Source organism: Panthera tigris, chromosome A1 (genome assembly GCF_018350195.1).
Source record: "Panthera tigris isolate Pti1 chromosome A1, P.tigris_Pti1_mat1.1, whole genome shotgun sequence".
In the NCBI taxonomy this organism is placed as follows: domain Eukaryota; kingdom Metazoa; phylum Chordata; class Mammalia; order Carnivora; family Felidae; genus Panthera; species Panthera tigris.
This window is the reverse complement of record NC_056660.1, coordinates 62,392,202-62,402,698: the sequence shown is the minus strand read 5'-3', so window position 1 is coordinate 62,402,698 and position 10,497 is coordinate 62,392,202.

The following is a 10,497-nucleotide window of genomic DNA, read 5'->3' as shown; positions in this document are numbered from 1 at the left end:
GTAGCTTGTTTTTGATGTTTTTATCTCCCTATTTAGCATTAAGTATGACTCATGAGTGACATTACTGAATAATGTGTTACGAGGAACACACTATGAATACTACAGAGAGTGCCCTGTTTCCATCTATAACTTTGTCCTTTTTATTGCCCTTCCTTGTTCAATTTGTATCATCTTTCACCAGCTACATAGTTTGCCTTGTCAAAGACCACCTCTGTTTCCAATTTGTCCACCATTGAATCATGGTAGTTTGTTTTGACCTACAGCAGCTTCTAACAAATTCCATTTTATTCCCTCTTTTATCTAAAATGAACCTTATTTTGTACCAAATTCAACTGAATTGCATTTTCTTGGCTTAGTCTATAGAATTCCAACTTGCTGATTGTTTTATATATCTTTTTAAAAGCAATTTTGGAGGAACAGATGGCTGCAACTGCCCAGGATCTGCAGCCAAAACCACTAGTCAACTACCAACAATCTTTGGCACCTACACTAATTTCTTGTTATTAGATCCCCGGGAAGAGGTTGATAGAATAATTCCTCTCTTACAGTCTTGACTCTGTTTTCTAAAATAAAGCATAGCCACACTGTCCATAGTAACGGTCATAATTTTAACACCATATAACCATTTCCACTGGGAGAGCTGTCAACATGAATCTTTGATAAGAACGTGGGGACTCTTATCATTATTTTCCTAATCAGAGATAATTACTGTAGCAAATAAATGTTCTCAGGGAGTTGCAACCTAGGTTACATCAGACTTCCTTTGGTTTTCTGTGATATGCTTCCAGCAGAATAAATTACTTTCCGCAGTAGTTGTGATGTAGCAAAATTTCTACAGATGTACCCCCTATTACTGTTATCAGATTCTATTTTTGATTGCTCTGTCTATATTGAGAGTCAAACGAAATAAATTCCCCTTATCAACATTTATTGAATGCCTGTCTTAAGAAGTGTAATGGCATATTATCTACTATCATTAAAAAATAAATAAAAGAGTCCACTGTTCTGCTGAAACATTTCTTTTAGGATTAGTTCCTTCATATTGACGTAAAGTCCGTTGAGTATTTTGCATCCTTCTCCATATGGCATATTTAAGCCCTAGCTGGGGTATTCTTTAGATTCAATATTCTTTAATTTGGGGAATATCATCCATGTGCAGTTCCTTCTAGAGTGAAAATGTGATCATAAAATTTATCACATATATCCAGACAATGTGGAACTGTATATTTACACTACATTTCACCAGAATGAAGAAACATGATTAGCAATTGATCAAATTCTGAAGTCTCCATGAATTTTCTTCAGTATTTCATTGCCTTGCCCTAACACCACTAACAATTTAGTTGCTTACTGGCTTCTCCTTGGCATAACCCCCATCAGCACATGGTCTCAGAAATTACTATACTTTAATCCTAACCCACTAGCTCTTGAGCAATAACTTCTCTGGCTTATCTTTGAGAAATTATGTGCCTTTCATAAAGTGTGATAACAGGTTATTCCCACCTTCGTCATGAAGTTGGCATTGTTCTCTCTCCATTACAGGGGTTCTCTATTCTAGGAAGTAGATGTAAACAAGTTTTTTTTGCCCAAAAAGAATCCCTTTATCTTTGGTTAAAAGCACTCATCTTGGGGGTGCCTGGGTGGCTCACTTGGTTAAGTGTCGGACTGTTGATTTTAGCTCAGGTCATGATCTCATAGTTTGTGAGATTGAGTCCCATGTTTTACTCCAGACTGACAGCATGATGTCTGCTTGAGATTCTCTTACCCTCTCTCTGCCCCTCACCTATTCACACACATGTGCACGCTCTCTCAAAATAAATAAAGTTAAAAAATAAATAAAAGCACCCATCTTGTATATTACACAGTTCTGGAAAGACTGCAAATAAGAGAACTCAGCACAATGGTCAGATATGGACAATCTGATTATTCCATTCTCCAACAAAAAATGATTAATCCAAACAGTGGGCATGTGAATTCTTCTCTGGTATTGACACATGGAAAATGAAAGGGAAAAAAAACCTTAAATTTTCTATCTTTGGTCACAATAAACTATGTTTGACTCATATACATTCCCTGACATTTGAAAATTTAACTACAACAGGTAAAAATAAAGACAATATATAATAATTTTTTTAAAGCTCATGAAAGATGATACTTACTATATCATAGTGGCATTGAACTGAATACTTAGGCCAAGGCACTTTGACCCTGTGATCTCCCTATTACCTTTCCCAGTTTCAGGAATATCCCTTTTAATTTTTTGTTAAATTATCTTGAGTTACTAGTCTTTAAAATTGCACATAGAAATTATTACTGTAGTAAATAAGGTGATCCAATTTAAGGTATACAATAATTACAATACCTAATACATACTGCATATTTGTATTTGGGACTGTTCCAGGGGGTTTCTACATATTAGTTTTAATCCTCTCAACTCTAAAATATTTAAGGCACACAGAAGTTAAATTGCTCAAGGCTTCAAGGGCAGAGTTGCAATCTGTGTCCAGGCGGTCTGACTCTAAAATTGACCTTAAAGCAAGTTTATATACTGAACAGGAGAGATGAGGTATGTTGTGGCTCAAAAAACATCACTTTTGGTGTAATAAAACCTAAGAGTTGTTGTATATTTGTTTAGTTGCTGCCAATACTGAAGTTGAGAGTTCAATACTTTTTCAGTGTTGTTGAATGACAAAAATTGTATATATTTAAGGTGTAGAATTTTCACCGTAATCCTGTGGTGTAGAGATGATTAGCAAATAAGGAAACTAACTTGAATATTATTGTAGCTTATTCAATTCATAACTAGGGAGAAAAGGTAATGGGATCTAAATAAACATCTGAAATCGAGAGTTGTGCTCTTCACTCTGCTTGACCAAATAGAGACATGTAAATGTTAAGACCTGAGACTTACTTTGGGTCAGGGGTCTTTTTCAATTAAAAGACAAAAACCTACTTTAAGAGAGAAAAGCAAGCTCTCTGCATAGAATTGTGTTCATAGCAAATCAGTTTTAACTCCAAATTCCATTTGACCTTATAAGGTAGAAATAAATGCTATGCAAATAAGTAGAGGAAGAAATGTTTAGGACAGGATAAGAAGAGAGAGGGCAATGGACAGAAGACCTGAATTTTAAAAAATTGGCCAAAGGAAAAGGAAAGTAGATATTTAAGAGAGACTAGAACAGCTTGAATAAAGCAGAATGGAAAAGAGCAGGATGACAGAGGTGTTCACTGTGAGTAGAATGGCTGTGAAGACATTTGACAATTTGTCTGGGGCCAGGCTGTTAAGAGCTGTTGGGCTTAGATAAATCAAATGCAGTTGGTAACGGAGAATCATCATAGGCTTTTGTAAAAATGAGTGGTGTGACCGGTTCATTTTCCAACTAGTGAGTCAACATCCAAAATGAACAAAATATTGCTCAAACACTGTAGGAATCAATGGAATAAAGGCATATCCCAATGGTATCATGTGAGTAGACAACGGTCATGCAAACATACAAGACGCAGTGAAATAGGTCCTATACAGATGTATAAACAAAGCTGCAGAGCTCTATAAAGAGTACTGACAGTCCCCAAATAAATTCAGATATCAAGGTAATGGGAGCGGGGGTTGAGATGAATTTTCAAGTAAAGGAGAGTAGAAAACACATTTGATATAAGCAGGTATAAGCCATCTCCTTTTGGCTTTTAACACTGTTTTCATTATTACCTCTGTATTTCAGTATATGTCCCATCAAATCATCATGATGAATACCTTGGCTAACTGTGTGGAACATACCAATAGGTAGAAATTTAGAAGAATCACTCATATTAGCAGTATCATTCTGAGTTTAAAAAGTTAGGAAAAATGTATTGAATATTATTGTATTGCCGACATCTGTATATTTTACTAATTTTCACTGGAACCGTGCAACATGCTTCAACAGGCACATGGTGACTTCTCAACAAATATTTGTGTAGTGAATAAACTTGGTACGTATTTTTTCTCTACACAACAATGTGTTTGGAATTCTTAATGCACGTGCCATCATAAATGTTTACTATAAATATTTAAATTTACTTTCCTTTACCTCATGCTGTACTCAGAGTTGATTGCTTTTCAGCTTATAAGTGAAAGGTCACCACGTATAAGTAGAGGAAAATGAAATTGGTGACTTATAAACACATTTATTTAAATGGAATCAGGGCAGCAAAATCTAATTCTATATATAGTATTGTGAATTATTCATATTTTTTGTAGAAGTGGGCCACAAGCATTTGATGACATTTTGTAAATTCTAACATTGTTATTATGCTGAATCCTATTGTGGTGCACATTTACAGTAACTTCACAGGTGTCCTAAAAAACAAATACTAAGACGTTACCCCTCAGTACATATTGTTTTAATTACAACTGTATCTTCAAACAGCTTAATTAGTTGACACATCTTTCAATTATTCAGAAGACCAAATAGCTGAATTATTTTTGGTTATTGGCTTAATAAGTACAAATAGTGATTATGTAGACTAAAATGCTAAGAGAAAATGGAACAGAACTGATTTTTGATTTATCTATACTCAGACTGAGCCAGAATTGTTCACATTACTGAAAAAAGCATCAAGTTTCTATAATCCTCAGAGGTTCAAAATATGTAATTGACCATTTGGCCCAATACACATAGAGGAGCTAGTTCCTATACCTATTAAATTTAAATGGAAAGCAGAACATGACCCCATATAAACAAAATCCTTGTAACTTAACTATTCAAAAGAAAACCTATGTTCACCTTGATCTGATTTAAATATTCATCCCTGTGATTCTGTGGCAGTAACTTTCTTTTCTGGCAACCTTCACTTTCCTTCCTTCCTCTCTCCATCAATGGTAATGCTTGGACAAAGGGACACAGAAGAGTGGAGTGAGATGCTCCTCTATGGTTAATGAGAAGTATATAAACTTAAAATGTCCATATGTCAAAATATCCATGCAATAATGACCAAAATATCCTATGTTATCTGTGTCAGTTTAAAAACTGGAGCACTTTTTTTTTTTTTTTTTTGAGAGAGCGAGCGAGCGAGCATGAGCAGGGGAGGGGCAGAGAGAGAGGGAGTCACAGAATCCGAAGCAGGCTCCAGGCTCTGAGCCGTCAGCACAGAGCCTGACGCAGGCTCGAACTCACAGACCGTGAGATCATGACCTGAGCTGAAGTTGGACGCTCAACCAACTGAACCACCCAGGCACCCTGAGAACTGGAGCATTTTAATGCTAAGAAACCTGAAGTTCAATGTCTTCTCTTTCAATAAAGCTAAACTTGCTATGTGTATAGGTTGAACCTGTGATCATTAAGTATATTTTCTGTTTCTTAATGTTGATAACTGCATGCATTTGTTCAGTATGTGAGCACTCCTTTGCTCTTGGTGTACAAAAGGTAGAGGCATTTTTAGGAGTGTAGTTTAGAAAAAATAGCACAAAACTGGAGATGTTAATTCAATCAAGTCAGGTTTTCTCTATCACAGACCTAACTTCTCTCAACCTCAAAATTTTAATCCATAAAAAGAGCATAATTGCCATACTCACAGGGTGGCTGTGAATTAATAGATGTGAAACCACTTTTAAAAACATTGTTGTAAGATATGCAAATCCAAGGTGTTTAGAGATTGTTGTATAAAAATGAAAGATTGGCCTACAATCCAGAAATAATAAATTTTAATGTGAGTTTTATGTAAATGATCTTTAGATGCTTAGCAGGCAGAGATATAATCTTTCTGACCCATTAATGCCTTTCTTCATGCCAACCTAAAATAAACTTAAAAAGGCTTATATAATTAAAAAATGTAACCTTGACCTTGTGTTACCTGTCTTTCTTGAACTTTAAGGTTATCATGCTACATGCCTTTATAAGACAGAGCAAACTGATGTTACTTTGAAATAACCAGGCTACTGGACACATTTTCTAAGGAGTAGCAGTATTGACAGCTCTCATTTCAATAGTTTAATCTACTTGTTAAAGAAGAAAATAGCCTTAAAAATCTCGAGCTGAGAAAGGAAACCATCTAAAATTCAAGCAGAAAGTCTAGTGAATGAAGTTTTAATTGGAAAAAAAAAGATTAGATATTCATATTTAAAATAATCATGGCCATAAAGAAAAGTAGTATTTTTATGGTATCATGATCTCTTTTTCAACGAACATTTGAACTGGTGAAGGGACCCAAAACAGTGGATTATGTTCACAGAATTCGAGTTGCTAATGAGTTTTCTTGCAGCTTTAGTTAATAATCTCAAAATGTCAATATTTAAAAATAATTTTACAAAGGTGTAAAATGTCTGTATGAAGTCCAAATTCTATTGGTGTTTCACAAGGCATTCTAACTAACTGGTTTTATAACCGTTACTTTCATGGTACTAATCTAAAGGACTCCACATACTTGGTCAACTCACACACTAGTTGCCATTTTACGGACCTATCAACATGTTCCTTTAAGCAAATCTTATACCAAGATTCCCACTCAAGGTTTATAGAGAGTTTATGAACATTTTCAGATCACATATATGTTGCAAAGTCGGTAAACATTTTGGCTCCGGTCCACAATAAGGACCCATATACATATCATTCTATTTGTCATTTCAGTTTTCACAAACCCATAAAGTGAGTTTATGGAAGCTTTAGAGAAGTGGTAGGCAAATCTTTCTGTAAAAGGCAATATTCCTGGCTTTGTAGGCCATAAGGTTATTAGCCAAACTACTCAACTCTGCTGCTATAGAACAGCCATTGGACAATAAGCAAACAAATAAGCATGAGTCTATTCCAATAAAACTATATTTACAAAATTAGGCAATGTGCCAGATCTGGCCACAGGCCATAGTTTACTAACCCCTATGCTGGGGAACCAACTCTTAGAACAGGCCATAGCTGTAACAGAACTTCAAACATCTGGTGTTTGGAAGCCAGTGTTCCCAGAATCAGTGTAGCTCACTTTTGAACTCTTAACACTATAAGATGTCCTTCAATATTTGATTCTCTGTATAATTATTATATATTTTTTTAACCTAAAACTGTGGTCACCCAGATCAGGGGCTATAATCCTGCTATGGCTGAATGCGTCTCCTGAAATTCAGTTTAAGCTCTAACCCCCAGTGTGATACTTGGAGACAAGGCCTTTAGAAGGTAATTGGATCTGATGAGATCATGAGGGTGGGGTCTTCACGACTGGATTAGTGCCCTTATAAGAGGAGAACCAAGAGCTTTCTCTCTCTCCCCACCAGGTAAGAGAACAGTGAGAAGATGGTCACTTGCAAGTCAGCAAGAGAGCCCTCACCAGAACCTGTCCATTTTAGCATTCTCCTAAAGAACTATGAGAAAATAAATTTGTTGTTTAAGCCACCCAGTCTACAGTATTTTGTTATGAAAGCCTGAGCAGACTAAAACAATGGATCTTGAGGACAAGAGCTATCACCTTTAGAATGGCAGAACAGTGAACTGGAAGAATAGTTTTCCTGATTATTTTGTAAAACAGAGACCATGCCATTCCAGGACCAAAAAGTCCCAACAGATTTTGTTAGGAAAAACAAAAAAAACAAAAAAACCTCCATTTTGTTCAACAGCTAGATGACTTACTATTTGGTTTTTTTCCTCACATACAAGCAAACCTCTTTTTAACTAGTAAAGGAGATGTGGGTGAGTTCACCTCACACTTCAGTTTATGGAGTTCTGGTTATTTGGTATAATCTCTCCAGGCCATTTCTTGAGATTTGATGTCAGTATTCACTTGTGGGGCCAAATACCATGAATGCATTCATAGCTGTCATTCACCTCAGGATGGTGATGAAAAGCCTCACTCAGAGCCAATATAATCAGGGTGTCCCGATGATAACTGATCACATGGGTAATACCTGATGGATTTCGGTAGGGCTACCCATCCAAGAATGTAATAAACTCGTCCAAGAATGTAACCAATACTGCCCTTGCCCTCCTGTGCTATCCATTTCGTTCCTTCTTTGTAATCACTTTGAGCCACTGTTTTGGTACAATACATGAGACTACTATTGCCATTTCTCTTGCATCTATTATTCCCTTAGATGGGCCAGAGCAGTACAGGGTCATAGAGTCCTTGGCAGCAACCGGAATAAAGTACCATACAAAAAACCAAACAACTTAGAATTAGTGTTACAATAGCCAAAAAAATTCCTTTGTGTTAGTGACTGTCATGAAGTCCCAATGAAATTAAGGTCCTCTTTAATTTTGGCTCCAGTTTTTAACTGGGTTCTTGTTGGTTAGGAAATGTCCATAAGTTGAAGTTAAGAATATTTTCACATATTTGCTCCTTTAAAAGACCATCAATCTCTGTTACTTCCCCTGCCTAAAGATAAAATCAGAAGTGAAACTGCAGTTCTAAGAGCACAGTCTGACATCAATGGCAGTGAAATGAGTTTCTTAATGGGGAGCAACAGGAGCAGGGATCCCAAATGCCGAGAGGACATAATGAGTAGCCCAGCGAATCACACCTTAGAGATTCTCCTCAACAATACACTATTCTTTTCTGGTCCCACTGAAATATCCAGGAACAGATACAAATTTATTATTTCCATATAAGATTATCAATCAGAGGCTCTTGCTGTTATTGGGTTAGAATACTTGTGTTCTATAAATATCCCATCCTCCTAGAATTTTCTATATAGTCTGTACTTGCTTAGAATCAGTACAGTTGCACAGTGTAAGGGTTGGCAAAGACCTAAGAGGATTATCCTGAATACTCACAGGAATCCTCTTTAACTAAAAATTAGCAACTTCAAACATGTACACTTAAAAGCCCATTCCTCTTTAGATAGTAAGGGGTAGCCAGCAGCCAAAACCCTAAACCACAGTTCAACCCTCAATTTTCATTTCCTAAAAATGCACAGGCCATCAGATACCAAGAATTCTTACAGGTAATTTCAGTACCAGAAGGTTTCATTCTTAGGTGTCTCCACTCATTCTCATATAATCACATCAATGTGACAGATCCTTAGGAGTATGCCAAATGAGTTAGGCCATGCTCAAAGGGGTGATCTGGGCTTAGGACTAACAAGGAATCATTAGATACAGCTGACGTTGCTTCCACCTAATTTTACTACCCAGCCAGGAAATAAACAATATAATATGCATGTATGCGGTCAAGGCAACACCTTCCGATACTTGTCAGGTTCCTCCCCATGGCACACCTCAGTTCAGAGGTCTTGGTACTCTTCGTGGAGAGTGAGGAGTCACGCTGATGAAGAAACTCCAGAGGCTTGAGCTTATGGTCTTCCCACAACCCCCCCTCCCCCACCCAGGGTCCACTTTAGTAGACCCAGGGTCAACTTTATAGACCATGATTCTGCAACAGTAACCATTTCTTGCTATGCTACAGATATATACACGTTTCATTTGTCCTCCATCAGATGACACAAGATAATTTGGCAAGCCTGGTCATGGCCTTCCTCAGACACATGAGATTATGTATAAAATTATGAGTATATCATTACATCTTTATTTTTCTGTAGAAAAATGCCATTCTTTCATCTAAGTGGTCTGTGACCCCAAATTTAACAAAACAAAAAATCCCAGGGTTATAGAGGTGCCATCCAAACAAGGGAACAAGTGATATGATAACTATAGCATTTAACCCAAAACAATGAAAAAAATTTTTGTTAGGATAATAGTCTAGCATGATTCTAATTTATGAGGACATAGATTTACCCCATTAGTGAATTCAAAAAAAAAATTAGAATTTGAGTCAAACTCCAGAAAGTATTTGAGAAATGTCCTATATGTTGGATACTAACGTGATTTTTATTGTACCTGTCACAACCACATGCTGTAGTCTTGGAATTATCAGTAACTCCACAAAATTAGCTTCCAATTTATTGAAGACATGGTCGTTACTCAATAAGCAAGCAGTTATTAACTACTTATTAAAAGCATGGTATACTCTTTTTTCTAGGAAATTCAGGGGTAAACATGTCTTTGTTCTTATGGGAGGTAGGCCCTTAAGGTAAAATATTAGAGGCAGAAAGTGTTCAAAGATAAATATATGAAAGACTATTTTGGGCTATTAAGAAAGTACAACAGAATAATGTGAAGGAAAGGAGTCAAATGGGCAGGGGAGAGGGTGGGAATTTTCCCTGTAGGCGAGGTAGTCAGAAAATGCCACACTAGGTCTGTGTGGCAGACACACACACAAGATTGCATAGAGTTAAAAGGATATGTTCTCTGTCCTCAAGAAATATGGAAAAAATACATGATAATAAAATGATATAATGAAATTTCACAAATGGTATGCTTGAAATGTTGAGCCGTGGAATACAGACAATGAAACAAACTTGACCAGTGCAAGAGGCCCATTTGTCTATCTGCATGTATTAGCTTCTTGAACTATGTTTTGGATATAGATAAAATGTGCAATATAATCTTTTAGAATGCTGTTGTAATATAAGCTTGTCATTATTTCAACTTGTTTATAGTTAACTTATCCTACAAATTGCTCTTATGTATGTACTTAGCTAAA